This window comes from Myotis nattereri (assembly GCF_964212035.1).
Source record: "Myotis nattereri genome assembly, chromosome: 8".
In the NCBI taxonomy this organism is placed as follows: domain Eukaryota; kingdom Metazoa; phylum Chordata; class Mammalia; order Chiroptera; family Vespertilionidae; genus Myotis; species Myotis nattereri.
The window spans coordinates 81,201,883-81,225,872 of record NC_138083.1 but is presented as its reverse complement, the minus strand read 5'-3'; the positions used below and the strand labels follow the sequence as shown (position 1 = coordinate 81,225,872).

At 46.9% G+C, this 23,990-nt stretch overlaps 1 protein-coding gene across 1 annotated transcript in view; it reads right to left on the bottom strand.

Moving 5' to 3' along the window:
• The window catches only part of SETBP1 (SET binding protein 1), a 341,962-nt gene extending 329,967 nt beyond the window's left edge, over positions 1-11,995 (bottom strand). The window contains exon 1 of the mRNA XM_081096675.1: positions 11,874-11,995. The gene's annotated coding sequence lies outside the window, so the exon portion shown is untranslated. The remainder of the gene's footprint in view (positions 1-11,873) is intronic.
• Positions 11,996-23,990: the final 11,995 nt, after the last annotated feature.

Genomic DNA, 23,990 nt, shown 5'->3' with positions numbered 1-23,990 from the left:
TGGGCTCCCCCAAGTCCCACTGATTGGCATCACTTCATCAACCCTACTACTTCCTCTGGCTGGTCTGCCCTTTCTCCTTTCTCCACTTGGTTACCTCCAAGTCATCCTTCAAGAACTGGGTCAAGTTTCACTTCCTTCATGAAGACTGGCTGGATCTTCCTTTTCTATTCCTTTCCCCTTGTGTGTACACATGTGCATACGTGCACTCACCCATGCTCATGTGCACACACACACACTCACTCATACTCACAGATGGTCTTAAATCAAGCTTCCCTGGGCATTCTGCTATGAAAGCATTTGGCAAACTGTATTGCAATATTCCATTTACTTCTTTATCTCTCCCACCAGATCAGGACTTCCATGAAGGAAGGGGCTGGGTTTTACAAAAGCCTCTAGCAGTTAAGAGCACAATGAACACAACTGAAAGTGTCCAAGCCATGAATCTCCTTGAAAAGAAGAACGGAAGGAGCACTACTTTGATGTCATAGGTTTGGATGACTTAGCCTTTCTTTTTTATTTGGTAACTGTGTTCTTGGAAAATATATTTAAACTATTCAATTTCATCTGGAAATTGGGTAATAATCCTACCTCAAGGCTGTTTTGAAAAGTAATTGAAGATTAAATAAGATATTTATGAAAGAACCTGTTGAGAATCACCTTATTGCATCATCAAAATGTGGGGGAAGTTTGATTTACGACCATAGTCTGTATCATCCATGCTAGCATTTGGCTAAATGCTGCCTTCTCTTTGTAGATCCCAAGTAAAGCCTGAGGGATGGGGCTAGAGATCAGCCTTCTCCATTTCCCTCTACAATAGGAAGTACATACAGTAGATTAATATGTACCTGATAACTTCAGTATTTTGACATTGCTGGAGTATTGCTTTCCCCTAGTTCCCAGTTTGTTTCATAGAGGAAATAAGACTTGAGTTCAGTCACTGAATTCAGACTCAATTCCCTGCCCTGCCACTTGGAGCTGGGTGGCCTTGGGCAGGTTCCTTTTTCTCCCTGGGTCTCATCTTCATGTGTAGAATGTGGGGTATGATGCAGTGGATTCTGGGGTTTCCTCTAGCTCTGTCAGTCTCTGGTGCTGAGCTTCACCTCCTCAACAGAGCCCCCTCAAGGAGGGTCAGTACCTTCCACCTCTTTATAGATTTTACTGGCTCTGCAGCTCTTCCTGGCTAAGTGTCACACAAAACCAAGAATCAGACCCTGTGCTCGGGTTCTCCACAATAGGGAGCAAAACAGAATCAAGCTTCTGAAGCCTGAGGCTGGGCACACTATCTATTCCCCAACAGTTCCAGCAATAGCTGCAAAAACAATGCCTCCTAGGGAACCAATAACACAACAGAACGAGCCTTGGCCTTGGGCACTTGGGGAATCATCTCTGAAGACAGGGCTGGGCCAATCCTCAAGTCTACAGGTCTGAGCTACTCAAGGCCGCCATTTCTCCGTGCAGTCAATGGAGGTACTCAGCTAAAGTGCGAGGTGGGGTTAGACACAACCAATGGCCTTTAAAGACATCATCTGTGTCATCAGGATAGCAACCCTGTGATGCAGAAGACCTGAGACCTGTGCTCATTCCACAGATGTGAAAATGATGGTCCAGGGAGGTTAACAGTTTGCTTATGGGCACACACAACCTATGCCAGATCCACAATCAAATCCAAGTCTACATACCCCAAAGCCTGTGCTTTTACTGACATCTGATGTCTCTAAAACACAGTGATGCCAGCTTTTAACCCAACACTCTCAACTGCATCTGCAGAAGGGAGCTCCAAAACCAGTTTGCCTCTGACTTGCCACATCACTAAACCTTCTGGGCAACAGGTTTCTTCTCTGCCCTCCTAATGTCTTCCCAGAATCTTATAAGGAAAAAGCAAATAACATATACAGAATGGCACCTAGGTAGGTTAAATACCTCAGGGTAGACCTGTAAGAAGAAACTGTGATCATAGTGTGTCCTGTGCAAGCAGAGTGGAGAGATCCACAAGGTAAAGAAATGATTCTAACACTTAACAGGCACCTACTATACAAGGGCTTTAAGTTTATTATTTGAACTAACCCTGAGATGGACCTACCTTACAGATAGGAAAAATTAAGGTGAGAAATTTATTGAAATGACAGAGGTAGTTCTGTCTGACTCCAAATGTCATTTGCTTTCCTTTGAACCCACAATGGCATCTGTCTTTAAATACCCAGAATTAGCAGTCATTTAAGTTCCAGTCTTCCACCGTGCCTTTAGTCCAGTGGGGATGAAAATGATAGGCTTCCCTGAAGGCAGTGACTAAACTGAATAATTAAACCGATAATAAATTCTATAGTCTTTCTTTCTGGGCCTTCTAATTTTTGACTCCATGCCCTGTTCAGTCTTAATTCAAATTCCTCGATTTCTCAACCATCTGATTCAGCAACTGCTTTGCTTGTTGTCAACTGAACATAAAGATTAATCTGACAAGTTTGTGCTTCTGCCACAGAAGAGATGTTAGGCATCCCAGAGAGCTAAACAAATAGTAGCTCCATCTCCATCCTCTTACATTTCTTATTCAGCACCTTTAACTGCCATTTCAATATTGCATTTACTGAAACTTGTGCATGTCTTTCTTCAATCATACACTAAGCTCCCGGAGAGGAGTATCACTCATTCTGAATGCTTATATGTATTTTTGGGTTTTGATCTAAAGAGAACTCTTTTGAACCCAGACTGAAGAGTTGGTGGCTGACAAGAGCAGGGGTGGGCAGGACAGTCGGATGTTAAGGTTCTCTCAGGTTTGGTAGGGATGGAAATTCTCTGACCAGAGCACCCTTGTGCTCCATACACTCTGAAAACATCAGCCACGGTTCCCGTCTCAGGTCAGGGGAGATGTAGCCTTGGCCTGTTCCCCACAGGATCCCATCCCATTGGTCTTGCTGCCCGGCATTCCACAAAGCCCTGGTCTCTGGGAAGTGCTCTCCTTTCTGCCTCTACCTTCTCAACATGAACATCTCCCCTGCTGCTCTCCTCACAGTTCCATTATTCAAGACTTCAGCCCAAGCCCACCTCCTCCCCCCCCCCCCTTGAAGCTTTCCTAATATACCCAGTTGCTGGAGGTGCTGGCCTTCCCTATGCTCTCACTGGAGTTGTTACTTAGCCCCAGATGGCCGCTGCTGCTGTTCCCCCACTGGTTTCCCTGGGTTCTTATGGTGTCTTCTGCTAGATTAAGAGCAGAGACAAGGTTTTCTCCATTCTTGGGATCCACACAGCACCCAGCAAGGGTCTGGTCATACTCATGCTTAAATGCCAATGAGCAAACAAAGTTTGCTAAACCAGAGGGTTGAAGAGTTGGTGAGTTTGAACGACAACTCTGAACAGCTAGATTGGGTCCAATTTAAAGGGCCCTGGGTTTTGTCCTTCACACTGTAGCCAGAAGACCTCAGACCACCAAGTTGCCTGCTATGGGTGGCCAGCCCATCAATGTCAGCCAGCGGGACCTTCATCTTCAGGCTGCCTTGCTCCTGCTAGCTGCAGTGCATGCTGGGGATCAGCATTCCTTTCGTGGGGCAATTCCAAATTCACATTCAAACTTTGTCCTATCCCTGCTCCAGTGTGAAAGCTACTCTGCCACCAAGAATGTCCCTGTGTTCCAGTTCCACCATCAAACCACAAATGACATCCTCCTCAAAGCTTTCCTGGACTGCGCCTCGGCCCTGATCACACAAATAGCATAATTCCACTCAAATCATGCTCGCACTCGGCTGCGGGCTGCTTTCCATCTGAGTTAAGCATGTATCTCCAGACACTCTGTCCACTCTCCAGGGGCAAAAGCCCCCTCTCATACCAGACCTTCCCCGCCAACAGCGCCAGAAGCAATGGCTCACATGGGCTGCAATGCTGAGACTTTAATAAATATTTGAGGATCAAAAAACCGACTGTAATCGAGCTCTAGAGTACAAAATAATGAGCAGAAAGGAGGCCCACAGGGCTTTCACATCAAATCATCCTTTTTAGCCACCATTATTAATCAATACTTGTAAAAAAATCAAAGCTCTCATTGTTCAAATAACAATAGGTCACAGACACAGCCACCAACAACTGCAAGGGGACTTGCCACCCAGATTTCATTATTTTGCTACAAGCAGAACAACAGTGCCAACACTTCTGATGAGCGTGTTGGGTGGGGCTGCTGTGCTGGACTCATCAAATTCAGCCTCTCCCGTCTCCACATCTTTCCAGCTCCAGGTTCAAACCCCAAGCAGTTCTTTCCATGGTAGAGCTGCACATCTTTGGCCGAGGGGAGAAATAATAAAGACACTGCTTCTCACTCAGTTAGGCTAATAGTGTCACATGCTATTGTTTCCCTACCCCAGTCCTAGGGTAAAAGCAACTGCAACATCTCAGTAGCTTGCAGAACTTCCATCTTCCTCAGTATCCCACCAGTGTGCTCCTACGTGGGTCAGGACTCCGGCTGAATGTTCACAGGGCCTCAGGTCAGAGCCCAACTTTCCTGATCCCAGCTCAACCCAAAGCACAGAGGCTTCTCTCTGGCACTGGACAAACTGTGGGTCACTATCTTTGATCTCAAAATGCATGCAATCTAACTCAATAGTAGTGACTGAACACAGGCCATGGCAGGGCGGGCTCTGCTGTGGGGATCGAGAAGACACCTCAGGGAGCACAGGCATGGCCCCAGTCTTCATGCCCAATGAACTCTAAATAATAATAATAATAAGAAGAAGAATACCCAGCTTCCTAGATCCATGAGGTCAAGAAGTAACCACAGCAGAGATTCCAGATGCCTCGTGGGCACCAGAAGCAGGAGCAAAGCCCAGAGAAAGAAGATATTTTAGATTTTCCAGAAGCTCCTTTGTCTGCCTCATCTCCCTTGTCTCGACTAAGTTATTTCACCGAAGAGGACCAGTTTACAAGAGACGCAGAGAGTCAATTTTTGTCTTCCTTCCACACTACTCACTATGGTGTTTCTTCCCATAGCTCACCATCCCTCCTCTCCCAACCCACCCTCCCCATCTGGCTCTCTAGTTTTAACTGGTCCCATTCCCCCTTCTATAACCTACTTCAACACAATAAACACTTAGCAAAGTGTGCCAACCCTTTGGATTGGTCTGCATGGGAGTTGGGCTGCCATCACAGGGGACTGAGGAACTCTGAGCTTTAAGAAAGCTTTAACTTTCCTGGGACACATCTAGCTGCAGAACTGCAGAAATTCAGAGTAAGCCCAACTCTTTCACTTGACTGTGATAGGAGTGACAAGGCAATGTAACTTGTCCCACATCAAACGCCAGTGGCCAGCCAGCCCAGCCTGTGTGTGGCCTGCCTCTCAGGAGCCTTTCCCTGGAACTTTCCGCTCCGAGTGCTTCTCTGCTCGGTCTCCTTTTCCCTTGCGGCCAGCCTCGCACCGTCACCCAGGAGCGGGGAAGCACTTGGACTTGAGTAACAGACAAGATTGCATAGTTAAGTGCCAAAATGAGTGTGGTGGACAAGAAATGCAATTGGCATTTTCAGAGAAAGTCAAGAGCTCTATGTGCTATTGTGACGATGAGACTCTAGCAGGCACTTAATAAATATTTGATGATTCGATGAATGAGTGACCGGTAGGATGCACATGTGGTAAAACATCATCAACTCTTGGGCTTTGAGGGAGAAACTGAGAGTGGGCGATGGGCCCTGAAAGTCTGCCAGAAGTGCAAAAGCCATCGACGCAAGTGGCTGTTACTCACTTTGTCTAAGAGGTCCTCAGTGTGCGCCTTCTCGGGGAGCACAAGCCAAGCTCACCTTAAGCAGCATTCACTCTGAACACTCTACCTTCACATCAGTTCTGTGACTCAATCGTGCACCAGGAGTCACTGGTTCATTCGCAGGGGCAGCGCGTCCTAGGGGAGACTCAGTCCCTCTCTTCAGGGACCCACAGCCTGGGAGGTAGTGACAATAAACAGAGGAAGCAGCACAACCCACTGCGAGGCTAGAGCTTCAGACCAGAAGTGCTCTGCAGCCTGGGGGAGGAGCTGAGAACTGGTCTGCTGTCCTAAGAGGTAGCAGTGCTAGCCAGATGGGCCCAATCAGGACCCCTTCCCAGAGGAGGTGGCGAAGCAGAACCAGCTGAGGTGTGGAGGAGACCTGTGCACACAGTGCCCCGGGACAGCAAGGAAGCCAGTCTGATGGGAGCAAAGGCCTGCGTGTGTTGTGTAAAATGGGGTTCACTCGAGAACAACGCCAGGTGCCTGGGGCTGCGCCAGGAATCACAGGAAAGAGAAAGAGGGTTAGGAGTTAGGGAACAGCCCTTGGCCAGCTTGGCTCAGTTGGTTGGAGCATCATCCTGTATACCAAAAGGTGGCGGGTTCAATTCCCTGGTCAGGAAGTGAGAGGGAGGCAAAGATCTATGTTTCTCTCTCACCTCAGTGTTTCTCTCTCTCCCCCTTTCCTCTCCCTAAAAATCAATTTGTAAAAAAAAGAGTGAACAACTGGACTGTGAAGCCCTTTTCCAATTCTAGAGAAATCACTGGGTTTGCTGGGACACAGGAAATCCTGTTATAAGTTCCTTTCTTTACAGCGGCTAAAACTTCTGTCCTGAATGTCACTGCTCAGCCACTGTAGCTCCCTGATGGGGACCCTTCCCCTCATACCCTCTTCTCTTTGAGCATAGGAAGCATTCAAAAATTCAACTGAGTCAACTCAAGAGCAGAAAACAACTATTCCCTGACTGTCTTAGAACATAAGGGGCCTGTGTAGGCATTTCTGGCCATACCAAGGGGTTATTAATCTCTGCGCTATGGTGACAATGATCTCAGGACAGTATCCAGGAGGCAGCATGGAAATCCTCTCAGAGTCCAATTACAGAAATTAGCTGGCATTGTTTAATCCTCACAACCCCTGTGAAGCAGACAGGGTAAGCATCTTATCCCTATTTTACTGATTAGGTTACTGAGGCACAAAGAGGTTCAATAACTTGTGTGGGAGGGGGAGTCATTTAGCTGGGAAGTAAGAGGATAGGATCCAAAGCAAATTTGTCATAGCAGGTGGGATGTTCTTCACACTTGATCACACAGTCGTCTGGTCCCAGGTCGGCCACCAACCTGTGTCATTTACGCAAGTCACTATCAACTGCCTCATGTGAATGAGGATAAAATGCTTATCTGGTCTCCCTCCTTCGGAGAATCAAGAGGGAATTAGGGTGTGAAGATATCTTTGAAAAGGGCAAAGTGCCATGTATATGAAAGGGAGTATTTTTTAGAGAAAACAATAAGTTGGGTTAGGGAAACAGTTTTCCAAGCTGGCAAAGTTCCGAAACACTTATCTGCTCACCATTCATTCCTGTTCCTCCCTAGCAAGGGAACAGGCATACCTGGGGACAGCTCACTGGCTCATCATGCATCTGCCAATCAGAACCCTTCCTCCCAGGGGTCCTGTGGACTTTGGGCCTGGTCACCTTCTTGACCCTTGGCATCATTTGCTCTGAACTGGATGGGAAGTCAAGTGTGGGTTTCTAAACAAAAGGCCATTAAAAATATAACGTTTCCTCAACCTTAGAAGGCACCCTCTAAGGATGGGGGGGGGGGGGGGGCGGGGGCGGGGAGGACCAACTCTGAAAAAAGACACAGATTCCCTCTGGACTTTTAAAACTGTAAGGACCACTGACTTAGGCTCAGTCATCTAAGGTTATCAGTTCCCCCCAAGCTTTATACTGCCCCCAAACTTGCTATGTCCAAGGAGGCCTCAGAATCGAATAGAAGGCTAAGTGAACATGGAAATGAAAACAGAACCAAACAAGAATGGAGGAAGGCACTTTCTATGAAGTACTCTGTGGCTATCTGGGTGTTTAATTTTCTGCACCAATCAAGCGTTTGGCTGCCCAAAGTGTCCGCCGTGTTATGAAGAGTGTATGGAACACCAGGTCGCCTTTAGAAATTGCTCTAAAAGAGGCCCAAACCTAAGGCAATATGCACGATGATAATGCTCCTTGCCTAATCCTGGCCCAAAACATTTGGGGAAGCTTACTCAGTTTCTTAATATGCCACTGCACAGGAACGGAAGTGAACTGTTTTGTTCCATTCTTCACAGGAACCCAAGGACCAAACATGGTGACCTATGGCAAGAACTCTATGAGGTTTCGGGTATTTTTTTTTTTCCAGGGCAGCTCTCTGGGACAAGAGCAGCCTCCTAAACCCCCACCCCACCCCACCCGAACTGTCCCACACAGTGGGTCTCTGAGCAAACTCAATGACATCATACGATTTTTAAGGCACTGCAACTCCTGACAATGCTAATGTGTTAATAATAATTTACTCCGTTCTTCTGGCAGGAGCAGAACTGAAGCAACTTGAAATGCCATCAGCAAAACATTATTTATTTCCCATTCCTGAGCAGCAGAGAAAACAAGGTTTCATTGGCTGGGTCTGCCTTCAATAGCTTTCTGGTTTCAATTAAAACTTCGAGTCTCCAAGGGGAAAAACTGGCATTCTGGGAGGCTGAGGCCTGGCCAAGTTTCTGTGTCTCCTCGGAAATCCAGAAGGGATGTCCCATCCATCTCGCTACTTCTCATCGTCCTCCTGTTGCATGGGATAAAGACGCTTCAGAGTGAGGCTGAAGTACAACTGCAAACAATGACCAGTCCGAAAATCTCGCTTCCTCTGGAGGTGCATATTTGTGCCAGACAGGTATTGATTCAGCCCCAGAGGGAATTGAAGGTCGAGAGAACAGCAGAGACAGAATTGGGAATCCAAGGAGAAGTGCCTGCCTATGTATTTCTTCTTCAGCAAACTCCTGCCTCCTGCCTCTCCCCACTGACCATTTTCAACTAAGTTCTACAAAGATTCCACGCACTTATTTTCTCTTTCCCTCCAACCGTCTTTGAGGTCAAGTAATTTACCAAGTAGCTTGCCATGAATAATACAAGTAGAGGACCAGAAGCCCTCGCGGCACCAGGGGCTCTGGGCTCCGTGGTTCACTCCGGGATACCCCTAGGCTTCCTCTGTGTGAAGTTCAACCAAGTCTGCCAACAGCGCCTTCCTATGTAACATTCTGATGTTAACACACAGAAGATCGGATTACACCCCTCACTTGTCTAGCCCATTCATGAACATATAAGGCAGTCGATATTTTCTCCCAAGCTAGACGTGGCCCCTTCCTAGCCCACGCCCCTGCCTCTCAGGCACTGGGCCTTCTGTTCACGCCAAGCCTTCCCCTCCCCCACTTCCAGTTTGTTTATTCCAGTGACACATCTATTTTCCCTGCTAAGAGAGACAAGTCAGTTGGTTTCCCTCCTCTGGCCTAGGATTGCATTCACTCACCACCTCCTCCCCCCAGCCCAGCTCAGGTTACTAGAGAGGCAAGCAGCTCTTGCAGCCCAGCTCTAACACCAATTCAACTTCCCAAGACTAAGACATTTTTTTATAAATGGGGGGAGGGGAGATGGTGTGCAACAAAGCACTTTCAGAGGACCTGGTCTTCATAAACTCTCAGCCTATATTCCCTGAGATTTGTGAAGACTCTGGATCAGGCACACTCTTTTGATCTGTAGTAATGCCCTTCTCTCCTAGCAGGCAACTCCTTTAAGTAGGGAGGAAGAAAACACAGCATCTTAGAATGGTCCTGAAACTTGGGATTGCCAGGGCAGAGCCAAAGAGAGTCTGCCTCCCTCAGGGAGTCTTGGGATGGTGGAAGCCACAGAAAGCAGAAGGGGGAAACAGTGACCCGGGACTGTAAACTGGCTACATGCAAAGTGCCACAACTTTCTCCTCCCTTACAAGCCTCCTGGCCAGTTGGCCCCGCCTCCCCATCCCTGCCAGACAACATCTAACTGGGGTGTGCAAAGGAAACTCTCCCAGACTATCCAGGTCTGGCCCGGAGGTGCAGATGTGGCCTGCACAGACACCACCCTTCCTCTCCACATCTCCCTTCTGGACCCCACTCCTGCCCCCAACTCTCTCTCTCTCTCTCTCTCTCTCTCTCTCTCTCTCTCTCTCTCACACACACACACACACACACACACACACGTTTGCAGATGAAGATGAGTTCAGATGGGGCACATCCAATTTACTGGCATGAACTAAAGGAAGGTCAGAAATGGGGCTGAACTGCCAGATAGTTTTGATGACAGCTACTTTATGAAGTTTAGTTTTGGGGTGGTTTTTTATTGTTTTGTTTTTGTTTGTACAAATCTACAAGAAAAGGAGAAAAACAGGATGAAGAGTAAAGGAAAAGAATGAAAAATCATGTAAGAGAAAAAATAAGTAATATTAGTATTTCCTTAAAGACCATGGACTCCAACCAAACTTGAGGGGGTTAAAAGGTGATGGATTGGGGGACAGGGGAGGGGGGAGTAGGTAGAGTTACAAAGTAAAAATAGCTGCTGTAGAATTCCAGAATAAATTGCCCTTCTGGAGGAGAGCGTCTGCAGGGATAAAGACACACACAAATTGGCCTTTCAGTATTAGGCATCAACCATGAGATTATCAGGACAGTTGATTTGAAGCGGAAACAAATCGGAAATCCTTCCCTCAACAGTCCTTTTAGACCAACATACACACCCTCAGAACCCACACAGACAACACATAAAGAATAAACGCAGCGCCAGGGGGGCAATAAGAACCCCCTCCCCACACTTCCAGGACCTCTCGCCTCATCTCCCACTTCCAATTGCACAACTTTCTGACCTCCAAAGAAAATATTTCCAGTTGGATCCGATTTCAGAATTGTTGTAATCAGTATGGGTCAGGAGAGAAGGGGTGCTTGTAGTGAGTGTGTGGGGAGGAGAACTGGAAGGCAGCATTTGGGCAGTTACTTATTTTTTTAGAAGCAGCATGCTCTACCGATCACAAATTGCTATTACCCAACAATGCTTCCAACACAAACGGACACCAAAAACAGCATCCCCGTTATCACCATCTTGCTAAAGACCTGCCCGGTCCAGTTCACCTGACTTTGTCTCTGTGGAACTTCTCAGGCAGTATCTTAATCAAAGAGATAATGGTTTGAAAGACAAAAACAATAAATCGATATTGAAGGGATCCCTTTCCGGAGTGATTTCCCACTGGAAACCACCGAACGGGGGAAGCCTGCCCTTAATTCCCAAACCCACGGTTCCTCCAGAAACACACACAATGCGTGCTTTCAAAAAAGGCATTCCATTCCTCTGCTTTTAAGGGAATTCCTGTCTTTTCGAAGTCCCCAAAGCGGAGAGCACAAGAAAGAGACTGGGATCCATTGATTAAGATTTTAGGAGACAGACTAACACAGAGCCACAACACAAGCACACACCAACCTTCGCTGGCTGGACCACTTCTTCCCTGTTCTTCTTTCTATTAAGGATTCGTTAGATTCTGATACATTTCCCCCCCCCAAAAAAAATCCAACTAGGTTACAACGTAGCTCTCTAGCTCCACTTAACCTGCAAGTTACAAAGAGAGAGAGAGGGGGGAAAAAATCCTGCCGCCTTCCCACCCCTTTCCCTCCTCCCTCCTCCTCCAAGTCCACTCCACCAACACCAAACCAGCCAGCCCTGGCAGGACTGAGGGAGGGTGCAAACGGCGGGGGAGGGGATCAGATTAGGCGAAACTCAATAAGCTCGCAGCCCTCCAGCCCAATGCTTCCACCATCGCCGCCACCAACGGGCCACTCCAAAGGAGCCGGCATCGCTGCCCACCCGCGAGCGGGCCGGCATCGCGCTCATCCTCGGCAGCCTCGCCGGGACCCGCCACCCGCCCCCTCGGCCCCCTTTTCCCCTTCCCGCCCCGGTGCGAAGTCAAAGCCTGGGCGAGGCGACGTTAAGTTTTGCATGCAGGGCACACACACCGCCCCGGCCCCCGACGTGCGGGGCCCCACGGCGCAGCGGGAGCCGGGGCGCGGGGCTCCCGGGCCGAGGTCGCCGCGCGCGTGCTCACCCATGTCCCGGCGGCTCCGGCTCCGCTGGCCACCGCGCTCGCTCAGATCCCGGCTCCGGTCGCTCGCCCGAGCCCCCAAAGGTGCAGCTGAGGTAACTCCATGGCGACGAGCATCTGTCAAACGGCGAGCCGCGGGCCGGCCGCCCTCGCTCGGGGGGCGCGGGAGCCCCCGGGCGCGCGGAGGCGGCGGCAGGCGGGGGCCCCGGCCGGCCCCGCGCTTCCCGCCCGGCGCGGCCGCCTCCGCCGCTCGCCGGTGTACGGAGAGAGCTATCAAGGGGGAAAATGGCGTCTCCGGAGCCCGAGGAGTCCTGGAGTAATCACATTCACACACAGCCGCACGCACACACTCGCCACGGGCGCGTGGCGAGCTGGCGAATTTTAGCAGAAGCCAAAAAAAAAAAAAATTACAGCGATGTATAATCCCGTCTCTCCGATCAATGCTAATGCTTTTCCTTTTCTTCAAAGGCGGATTGGAGCTTTAAAAAAAAATGTTCCCGGCTTCGGGCTCGCAGGAGGAGGCGCGCGGAGGGCGAGGGCGCTTTTGCTGAGCTGTGCAGTCCGGTCCGCGGGGCCGATCGGCCCTGCCCGCCCGCCCGCCGGTCCGCCCGCGGTCGCTAGTGCTGCCGCCGCCGCCGCCGCCGCCGCTCCATGGCCGCGCCCGCCCCGCGCCCCCGCCGCGTCCCCTCGCCGCCCGCCCGCGCCCCCGGCGAGCGCTGGAGTGGGGTCGGGCCCGTGTGCCGCCTCCCGCGCCCTCTCCCGAGTCCCGGAGTCCTAGTGAAAGGAAGGGGGAGGGTGCGGGCGGGGGAGGGGGAGGATCGCGGCGGCCGCGCGGCGGAGCCCAGCGGGGACCGCCACCCTGCGATCTGCCGGGAGGGGGGCGCGGGAGACCCAACACAGTTCGCCCCGCCAACCGGGGGCCGCTTCCCCCGCTCCAGCCCCAGGAGGCGCAGCCAGTAATGAGAGACCTCTCCCTCGCCCTCCCTCTCTCTGGTTTTCGGTGAATTTCGATCAATTGGAGGGAATGGGGCTCTGGCCGGGGGAGGAGGAAAACAGTTCGAGGAGGCCGCTTGGGGACCCCTGGCCGCCCCTCGAGCCCCTCCCGCTCCCCAGCGCCCGCGCGGCCCAGCGGCTGCTGCGCTCCGGAGTCAGCCGCGGAGACGGGGAGGCCGCGGGGACCGCCGCGGGCTCGGCGTCCGTTCCCGGGCTCAACACTGCCACTATCTGACACAACAGGGGCAGTGTTTGGGGGGAGGCGCGAGATGTGATAGGCTCTGAAACCTGGGTGCATTTTTTTTTTTGTAACCTGGTAATTACATTTCACTTTCAGGGGTTTATTTTTTGTGAAGCTACATGTATGCATTTAGATGCTTATGTGCATTTTCTCGTTATTCACAAAAACTGGATACTTGATTAGGGGAGAGACACAGAGAGATGACAAACGCTAACTGGCAAGCAGATCCCTGTTCGGGTGGTGGAAAGGATGAGGCAGAATGTCTTCAGTTCATAAAAACCCTAGTGATTCTTTAATCTCTTTGGGCATCTGTATTTGGGTATCTGTATCCACAACTGAGGAACGGAACTCCTCAGGGACATGTCTACATTATAGGACATTATAGGACAATATAGGACGGGTGTGGATTCCACAAGGTTTGCAGGCGGTTTTGCAGAAAGACTTTGGGTAGAGTTTTCTCAGCACTTTGATTCGAAGAGGACTCTTGACTGTCACGTTTTATAGGAGAGTTTTTGGACATCTGGGCTGGGGAATGACTTGGTAGTGATGGGGGAGGGCCCCTCACAACCACATCAGCCACTGGCTGCCTGGGTTGGCTGCTCCTTTGAGTTCTGCCATTGAGTTTGTTCACTCCTCACACTTTTCATAGAAATGCTGCAGTGAAGTAGGGCAAGGGAGGCTGGGTTGGAAGACCCCTCAACTCCCATCCTGGCCCATGTTCTGGATGGGGTTCAGTATGATTCTGAATAGGTAATTCACTCCCCTCTGATCCAAGTAACCTCCCTTCCACCCCCATCCCCCCAAGAGGAATGTTCTGATTGGTCACAAACATTTCTTCCGTTATTCATCATTGCAAGACCTCTGTTAAAGCCGCATTTCATTCTGCTACCCTTTATATCGGATTATTGTTATTAGCGGGAAAGTGATCCTGAAATGGAAATATTACCAGGGCATATGAGTTGATGATAGAAGTAGAGACCAATTGTTTTGACACAGTGTCAAAACAATCATTCTCTGTAATTAGCTGACCTTTGCCCATGTCCCTGTGCACCTAGATTTCTATACCAAAGCCCACAGAGGCCTAAGATGGCATGTGGGCTACTTCCCACACTTTCCAAATTGAAAAAGTGAGCCTCAGAAATCAGAAGGCTTTGCCCAGGAGCATGTGACTGCCTATTGCTCAGGTCCTTTCCTTTCCATAACCTCGGCATATGCCCTAGGTCTTCCTGTATTGTGTTTCTTTGAAGAGCAACTCAGAGAAGCACATGCCTTATTTAAATGTTGCTATAGTCCTCAGGGATGGCTCAGTTAGTTGGAGTACTGTCCCATACACCAAAAGGTTGAGGGTTTGATCCCTGGTCAGTGTGCCTTTGGGAGGCAACCTATTGATGTTTCTCTCTCTCTCTCTCTCTCTCTCCCTCTCTCTCTCTCTCTCTCTCTCTCTCAAAATCAATAAGAACATGTCCTCAGGTGAGGATATTTTTAAGTTACTATAATAGATGGTAAATCTACAGAATAATAGAGCAGCGAAAGTTTATCTGAGATACCACCTAGTCAAACCCATAACCCTAAGGCTGAGGAAAGAGATGCAATAAACTGCCCAGAGTCACAAAGTTAAGGCAAAGCCATGAAAAGACTCCATGTCTTTGATGTCTCATCCAATGTTCTTTCCTTACACATAGACCATCTTTAAATTATGGGAGGAAAGTGAAGGGGAAGAAAAGCGAGAACCCTTTCACTCTTAGTTTTATATATCTATATATAAAATATATACATATATACATACATGCATATACATCTACATATATGTTACATATAATGTATTACATGCATTTTCATTTAAATATATGACCCTATGTAATAAAAGGCTAATATGCAAATTGTCCCCTCGACCTGGAGTTCAACCAGGAATTCAACTGGGAGTTCAACCAGGGGGCGGGGCCAGCTGGCCAACCGCCCAGGGTCCCTCTCCCCAGCCCCACCCCCAATTGGCCCCCCCATCCTGATCGAGGCATGCTGGCTGGACCCCACCCATGCACAAATTAATGCACCAGGCCTCTAGACTATAACAATAAAAGGGTACTATTCTAATTAGACCAGACGTATTCTGGACATCATTCCGGATGTCCTTCCTGATGAAGCTGGGACCAGAGGGAAGCCAATGCCGGCAGCTGGGGGAAGGAAGGCCTACTCTTGCACAAATTTCGTGCATTGGGCCTCTAGTAATATTATAAAGGATTCCTGAAAATTGAAGCCCCATCCCTGAATGAAATGTCTACTTAAAGAACTGGACCTGTTTTCAAATCCTAGCTGATGGGCACAGGAATTGTTACCTTCTTTCCCAAGTAGGCCACTCTCTGGTTATCTGAGAACTAGATCCTGATACACAGAAAGTCTGAAACTAGTTAAGAAGTTGCCTAAAAATCAGTACCATGCAAGTTTAAGATACCTTTTCCTAGGGCCCCAGGGACCTTGAGAAAATAAAAGGACCATTTGAGCCGCTGATGGGCATGCACACAACATACATCCTGCACAGTCTCCAAAATCAGCATTTTGCAATCACTCAACAAATCATTATCTAGCATGGACTATGGTAGCAACTAGAGATACAAACTCAGAATTCACAACCAAGTGGGGTAGACTGGCATGAAACTTCGAAATACATCTAATGCACGGAAATGCCAGAAAGGAGATATTTACAAAGTGTATGGAGCACAGATGCAGAAATGGCAGGAGGAGGGTGAGGTCAGAAATCTTATCTCTTTAGACTTTCGGCACATTTATTACCTTTTTAACATACACATTTCCTTTCCCCTTTGTACACATATACATTATTTTTCCCCTATAAGATGTTTTCTCCAACCAAAATTAAAACTATTAAGAATTGGGTTGTGTCTGCATAGAAAATATCAATAAATGTGGGCACAAATAAAGCTTCCTCTGATATTACCAAATAACTGACTTTCTGCCTGTTGGGCTATGGCTCTGTGTTCTAGACATCCCTGTGTCTAACCCAGGGGTGGGCAAACTTTTTGACTCGAGGGCCACAATGGGTTCTTAAACTGGACCGGAGGGCCGGAACAAAAGCATGGATGGAGTGTTTGTGTGAACTAATATCAATTCAAAGTAAACATCATTACATAAAAGGGCACGGTCTTTTTTTTTTTTTTTTTTTAGTTTTATTCATTTCAAACGGGCCGGATCCGGCCTGTGGGCCGTAGTTTGCCCACGGCTGGTCTAACCTGTAAAACTGTCATCAACCCCTCCCCAACTTATACCAGACCTCATACCAGATACTGCAAAGCTCTGTAAGATCATTCATTCCCTACATAACCTGAGGGCCAGATAAAGGGCATATATGCAAGCAAGATATGGTTCCAAGTGCAAGGGTAGGTCATGTCATTTTCACATATCTGAGCTACAGAGCTGAAAGAAATGAGTCAAACCCACACATGTTTCCTTTATAGAAGTTGAGGTCAACTAATATAATCAAATACTCAGAGCCAGTCACCCCACCATCCCATATACATACACACACACACATTTCTTGGGTTAAATACAATATTGATTCTCCCTTTTTTGGAAAATGAGGTAGTGTTATCTAACGTCGTGCTTCTCAGCACACATTGTAAATCAGAAATTACTGTTGCTTGGGACCTATCTTGATTTTATGGGTCTTAATAATAAATGCCCTCGCCCTGGCCAGTGATCTCAGTGGTTAGAGCATCGGCCCACACATCTAAGGCAGGTGGGTTAAATTCCCAGTCAAGGGCATGTACCTGGGTTGCAGATTCAATCCCTGGCCCTGTTGGGTGGGGGGTTGGGGGAGGAGTGTGGGAGGCAATCAATTAATGTGTCTCTCTCACATGGATGTTTTTCTCTCTCCCCTCCACCCTCCCTTCCTTCCACTCTCAAAAAAAAGGAAAAAATGTCCTCTGGTGAGGATTAACAAACAAAACAAAATGCCCTGGGTGCTTCTGATAGGCAAATGATTGAGAATCACTGATTCAATAAAAAGGGTGTGCCCTGACAATGGATCAAGATACTTGGAAATCTCCTACAATCTTAGATGAGGTAGCATTAATAGAAGGTGTAGCTAACCAAAGGAGGTGATAACTACAGTGAACTGCAAGGTGATATTGGGCCAGACTTGGAGTTTGGGGGTAATTCTGGAAATGCAGATGTTGGGAGTATGCTCCAATGACGCAATGAAAAGATCACAGACCAGTCTGTTAAGCAGACTTGATTTTAAGCTTATTTGGCAAGTATCCTCATCTCTCTGACCCTCAGACCCCTCTTCTGAAAAAGGAAGGGTATTCTAAAGTCATCTAATGAGCAAGCCAGCTATAGAATTCTCTCCATTTTTTTTTTAAATTCTAGGACAGAAGAGAGCCCCAATAGAACAGTAAGAGCATACTGTGAACAATTGGAGTGGGATGTGAAAACTGTCTTTAGATGTAAGAAAGACATCAGGAAAAGCAGGGATTAGTTCGCTTGCCTCTGCTCTGGAGGGCATGACCAGCCCCAGTCAACTGAGGTTTTGGGGATGGAGATGTGTTTGGAGCAGTGGTTAATTTTAAACTTTAGCATTTTGACACCACCATGCCTATCTATGCATAGTATATGAACATCGATCCTATATCATGAATAAATGAATGAATGATAAACTAACCAATCAATAGACAATGGAGCGATAGACAATGATAGACTTGGATTCTAGTCCTTCTCTGCCATTAACGGGCTGGGTGAAGCTAAGCACATTATTAGCCCCTCTACCTCAATTTCTTCCTCAATAAACTGAGAATAATCATCATGACCCAGGGAATCCCTCAGAGTGAAACTTGTAGGAAATATTAGATATTAATTTACATTGCAAAGTAAACTAAGTCTGTTTGAATACTGGTTTTTATGATTAAATATGATGTGGACATTTAAATGACTCTCTCCAGATGCATCCTAATTCTACCACCTTTATCTTCTCTCTTAGGTACACGCGGTGTCATCCTCTCTCTAGGAAGTGAGAAGGTAATTTCCACTCCTGATGATTCCCATCCCAGCCCCACTTTGGAAAGGGCTCTTCTCTCTGGTGGCTTCCCCTGATGCTACTGTGGTTGCTAAGCAACAAGGAGCTAAGCAGGAGCAAAATGTAATCGTCCCAGGAAGGGAATTCCAGGTTTGACAATGACTGAATTGTAGTTTTGGAACCTTTGCCTTCCTGGCTGAAAGAAATTCACTAAAGGAAGCTTTCTTGGCACGTGGTTCCTGGTACGGATGCTCTAAGACAGCAGCTTTCCGTACCTGAAGGCAGCAAGGTGTGGAGAGGAGCATTCTTCTGGGTTTTCATTTCCTGGCTCCCTGGCAGATATTTTTGTCACTGTAGCTCCAAGCCCCAAATCCCCAGAAAGATCTGGACTGCTTCCAATTCTTAACTGAGCTTTAGGTACCCAGGTATTGGAGTTTATGTTTATATCACTGTGCATGGCACAGGATCCAGAAGGAGATTGCAGAGGAATACCAGGGGGAGTTAAAGGCTCATTTCCCCAGGAACCTACCTACCTGGTCTTGGACAGGCAGAGGTATGCGAAGAAAGGTGTTGTAGGGATGGCTTATTTAAACAAGCGGCGGGGGGATGGGGGGGCGTGGTATTGAAAAAGAACAGGGAGCCTCATGGAAGGCAGATATGGGAAGCATAACCATGCCTCAGGGGAACGGGAAGTGCCAGGCAGCTCCTGGTTCTTCTCCCTCTCCAGTCTCCCTGACTCTTGCCTACGCTTCTGTCTGTCTGTTCCATTTCCTCAGGGACAGATTTTTCCTCCCCAAGATGCTTGGGTTCGCTCCTTCCCAACTTTGGCATGCATCTGACTTTTGTTTTCCCTACCCTCCATGACAGCCTCAGCTGCAATTTCTTTGTGATTCCATTTTCTTATCCAAAATCTTGTTGCCTTCCAGTACATCAAGGGGAGCACTCATGGCAGCCAGGACTGAGGTTAAGAGGCTGGTACACACATGACGCTTGGGCCTTAATCCTTTGTCCAGGAGGATTACAGGAATGTGTCTATGATGGGGCAGGGGCTGGACTGGCACTCCAGGGGTGTGTAGGATGAAGAGCTAAACTGTCAGCAAACTTACACATTTCTAAGGACATCTTGCGACGTGGGAAGAACTCAGGCTTTGACGCTGGACAGTTTTGGGTTTGACTCACTCTGAGGAAGACGTGGCAAGCTTCTTCTGTGAGCTTGGCTTCTTCCTCTGAAAAATGACAAAGGCAGCATCAACTCTTTAGGGCTTAAGTGAGGATTAGGTGTTTTTAGACAATGAAATGTATGAAAAGCATCTATGTGGGCAAGATTATGTTAGATGCTATAAGAATATAGGAAATACACAGCATATATATAGGGGTGTGTGTGTGTGTGTGTGTGTGTGTGTGTGTGTGTTATGGTCATGGGAAAATATTAATTCGAACCCTACTTCTTGGTCAATGGGTTTATTCCAGACTCTGGGATTGGAATCCACAGAGGCATCCTTTGTCTCTTAATAGTTAAGCTATCCGTGTCAAGGCACCTATCACATATAGCACTATGGATCCTGACACTATGTAGATCTTCAAAAGTGTCATTTGGTTTAACCCAGTGGCAAGTGATCCAGCATAAGGGACATGAAACGGAGCCAGCTGAGGAAGCTGAGACAAATTATTCAATATTACACAGCCAGTAGGTAGTAGAACTGGGGTTAAAAGCCTGACTCCAGAGCCCCCCGCCCAGCCTCTCAAAGGCAGCACTGCCTCCCCAGGGAGCAGCACAGAGGCACCTGGATGCTCCTTATATCAGGGGTTTAGGATGTACTGAATGAGCTTGTTGACTTCTGCCTTCTTCACTAAATGAATCATAGCAACTTTGAAACTTCAAATTATAGAGCTGGCATGTTTGTGAGAGATCGTTTGGACCAAGCAATTCGTTTTGAAGATGAGAGAAAACTGAGAACCAGAAAGATCAACTCACTTCCCCACATTTTTATGCAGCTGACAAAGCCGGGTTTAGAAACCAACACAATGAATTGCAGTTTCCAGAGCCTTTCCCGTCCTACCCAGAGGCTGGGCCTTAGTCGCCTTGCAGAACAGCTCAGATTAGGATAATGAGAACTGAAAACCAGGAAGTTCATCAAATGGACACCCCAATGGGCTTTCAAAACAGGGATATCTGGACATGTTCTCTTTGATAAAACAATCTGGTGTATATTTTTGTTTGTCAATTTTTATACCGAATCGTGATTCAAAGGAAAGAAAATGGGATTGAATGCTTCACAGACCAATATTCTCTCAGCAATTGTTTTATTGTTGAATAATCGATAGTAAAAAATGTATTAGAGGAAAAAGTAAGAGAAAAATATTTTGAGAGGTTAACAGTAGCTGTAAGTATAAACTTATGTATGGAATATTATTAAAATCATTGACAAAAAATTTTTGTAAGACAAAATCAATTATGCAATGTCATATATTTATAGTGAAAAAATGTAGAATCCATCCATACCTCCATATTGCAAGCCACTGGGTACAGGGCACGAGAGGCATTATGGAAAGTATAAAGTAGGGTAAGATACTCTCCTAGCCTGGGAGACACCCTCAATCCAGACAGGAGCTCACAATCACTAGTTCCAGGCCTGTAGGGAAATTGATTGAACGTGATTCTCCACTCCATCAGAAATGATGAACAATCCAATAATTTGCATCTTTGCTTATCCATATCCTCAGTTAAATTTACCAAGCTCATCAGCTTCTGGATCTCACATAGTATTGTAAGTAAAGGAGCTCCCTTACAGACAACAGTATGGGTACCCATAATTAATTATGTTACCTGCAGTCAATCTCCACTATTTAAAATTAGAAGAAACTAATGTGCAGCAAAAATGTCTAAAGGCTCTGAAATTTTCTTCAATCAATTAAATTAGATGTGTGTGTGCGTATGTAAGCATTTCCACTCTAGTCCTCAATTTCTTAACAGTCAAATTCTTCTCTCAAAAAATGAGATAGCATGGGTAAATTACTGAGGACAGTGGCTGACACATAGGATGGCAAATAAGCAACAGGGACTGGTTTCCATCTCAGCTTGCTTACCTAGACTATCTTTCTCTCTTTTCTATATGAACTCTCATTTCTTTAGGTCACTCAAAATTCTGCTTTTGGTGATACATCATCATTGAAGATTATTACTATCCTAGAGGCCCGGCGCACGAAATTCATGCACTCGGACGGGGGTCCCCTCAGCCCCACCTGCACCCTCTTGCAGTCTGGGAGCCCTTGGGGGATGTCTGACTGACGGCTTATGTCCCTTCCCATGGGCCTAAGCTGTCAGTTGGACATCCTTAGTGTTTCCACAGAGGAGGGAAAGGCTCCCGCCACCGCAGCTGCACTCCCTAGCCGCGAGCCCAGCTTTTGGCTGAGCAGAGCTCCCCCTGTGGGAGCACACTGACCACCAGGGGGCAGTTCCTGCATTGAGCATCTGTCCCCTGGTGGTCAGTGCATGTAATAGGGGCCAGTCATTCCACCGTTTGGTCAATTTGCATATTAACCTTTTGTTATATGGATTGCATCTAATGCTTTAACCACTGGGGTGACCTGCATATGGTTGTGATACGTACTTCAATGATCTCAAACCAATATGCCCACATGTGAAAGAACAAAGGAGAAATAAAATGAACAAATTAATGAGATTTAATTTTGTTTAACCTTAGTGCATAAAATAAAATGTTGGCTTGTTTATATAATTCCGTTCTTCAAATAAGGGCACCTCCCTATGGAAATGATGACTAAGCCTTGTCTGCAGTGTAGAACACAAGACTATAAAAGGCAATTATATCTATCTGAGGATTCATATATTTACTAGTTATGCAGGGCAGGTGTGAAAAGGGTCAGAGCTCAGAACTATATCTGTTCAGAGGGTGTGGCAGATTCTGGGGGTAAAGCCCCCTGAGAGCAGTGGATCAGCCATATAGACAAGGCAAGCTTCCAACAATGATATCATTGTTTAGTCACCACTGTGATAAAGGGTCAAAGATAAGTTCATGAGTGTGCTGAAGGTAGGCAGAGCATAGTGATAGTAAAGCCAAGACAGTTAAAACTGCAGGTAGCATCTGAGAGACTTGCTCATGGCCCAGGAGAAGGAAGAGATTGTCAGAGTAAGACAAGAACACAGACCTGGCAAAGGGATACAGAGCAAGGCCAGCCATTAGAAATGATGGTCACAATAGTGGTTAAAGCAGAAGTGGAGACCTTTGATCACACTATAGAGTAGTGGGGTCCGAGAAGGTATCTGAGACTCTGAAATTCAGGTGGAGGGACCTGGTGGTCAGAATGAAGGCCCTAGGGAGCAATGAGTTAGTCCAATGGTTAGAACAAAAAAAATAAACTAACCTGCCAGGAAACCAAATATTCAGCATGTCAGGCTGCTCCAGTATTACTTGCACAAAGACCAGGTTCTAAGCATCATCCTGTTGGTTCAAAGGGAGAATAAAGAGACCTACTTAAGTTTTTCCTTAAATCAGATTGCTTTGATGCCTGGAGTAGGGTTGAACTTTTATGTGGAAATCAATGTGTAGTGTAGAGAAGCAAAGACACCAGCAGAAGAATTGCAGAGGCAGAGTGAGAGACGTTGTTAAAAAGATCTTTATACATTGTACAGACAATTTTATTTATATTAGGAATCAGTTTCTACTCAAGGTCAAGCTTTTAACAACTAGCTTGAATAGTAAATAAAAGAAAATCCATTAACTGGGAAAATTCAAAATTGTTGCATCACTTATACAGATACAAGTATTTTCTCCTACTGGGTAGATTTTAAGTGAATCAGAAAGCAAAATAAGCACGTTGCTTTAACAATTTCAAAATATTTATTGGATACTAACTACTGAAAGCGATTTTTCTTGCCATAGATTTTTATCTTGCTACAACTCTTCCCAACAACTGATACCGCCACCAGACAACCTTCTGCATATTGCTTTCTGTATTTATCACTAATCCCTTTCTAAAGTGCTTAGATCGAATGCTTGTCTCCTACCCCTTATCACCCTAAAGAAAGGCTGTGAGAAACAGGGTTGTACCTAGCCACATGCTAAGAGTCAGGAGACTCTGCACTTGATGGGGAGAAGCAGCCCAGAGAATGAGGGCAGGCCAGTTCAGCACATTCAAGAGTTTTGTCCAGAGGAGGCCACAGGTAGTTTAATTGCCTTCTACAGTGGTAGAGTTTGGATTATTTGCTACCTCCAGCCATGCCCTCCCCATCCTTACCCACTTCTACTCTTATTGATGTTCCCCAACCACTCTCTATACTTCTACATGCCTCCGTTGGCTATGCAAGAACTTAAGGTTAAAATTTGGGATGACTTCCAGTAGCCTTTTAATTACATGGAGGAAGTAGAAAGGCTTCCAATTCTGGTTATAATGGACTGACTTGTATCACACTTGCCTACCTGCTGAAAACAAAGCACATTTGTTTAAAGGCATTTGACAGCACAGGAGGAAGACTGATGTTCTGCACTGTTTCTTCTCTCAAGACATATGTTAATTCAGAAGCCTCTCATGGAACAAGAGTATGAGAAACCAGGTAGAATGTAGTAGCTAAAAGGCAGAAAACCTGTGTATGGTCTCACCATATTATGAGGCCAGGAAGACAAGAAAATGTTGTGTTGTTTGGAGCTTCCAAGGCAGCCAGGATTTGAAGGGCCAGAGTCACAGAGAGAAGTACAACACAGAGAAGTAAGCTCTTATACTGACTTTCCTTTTGAAGAAGATGATGATTCCTAAGTAACATGCAACAAGATGTTGACAGGTTGAGGAGAAAACAAATTAAGAAGATAAGCAGATAAGCAGAGCTTTCTGCAACCAAAATTATAGG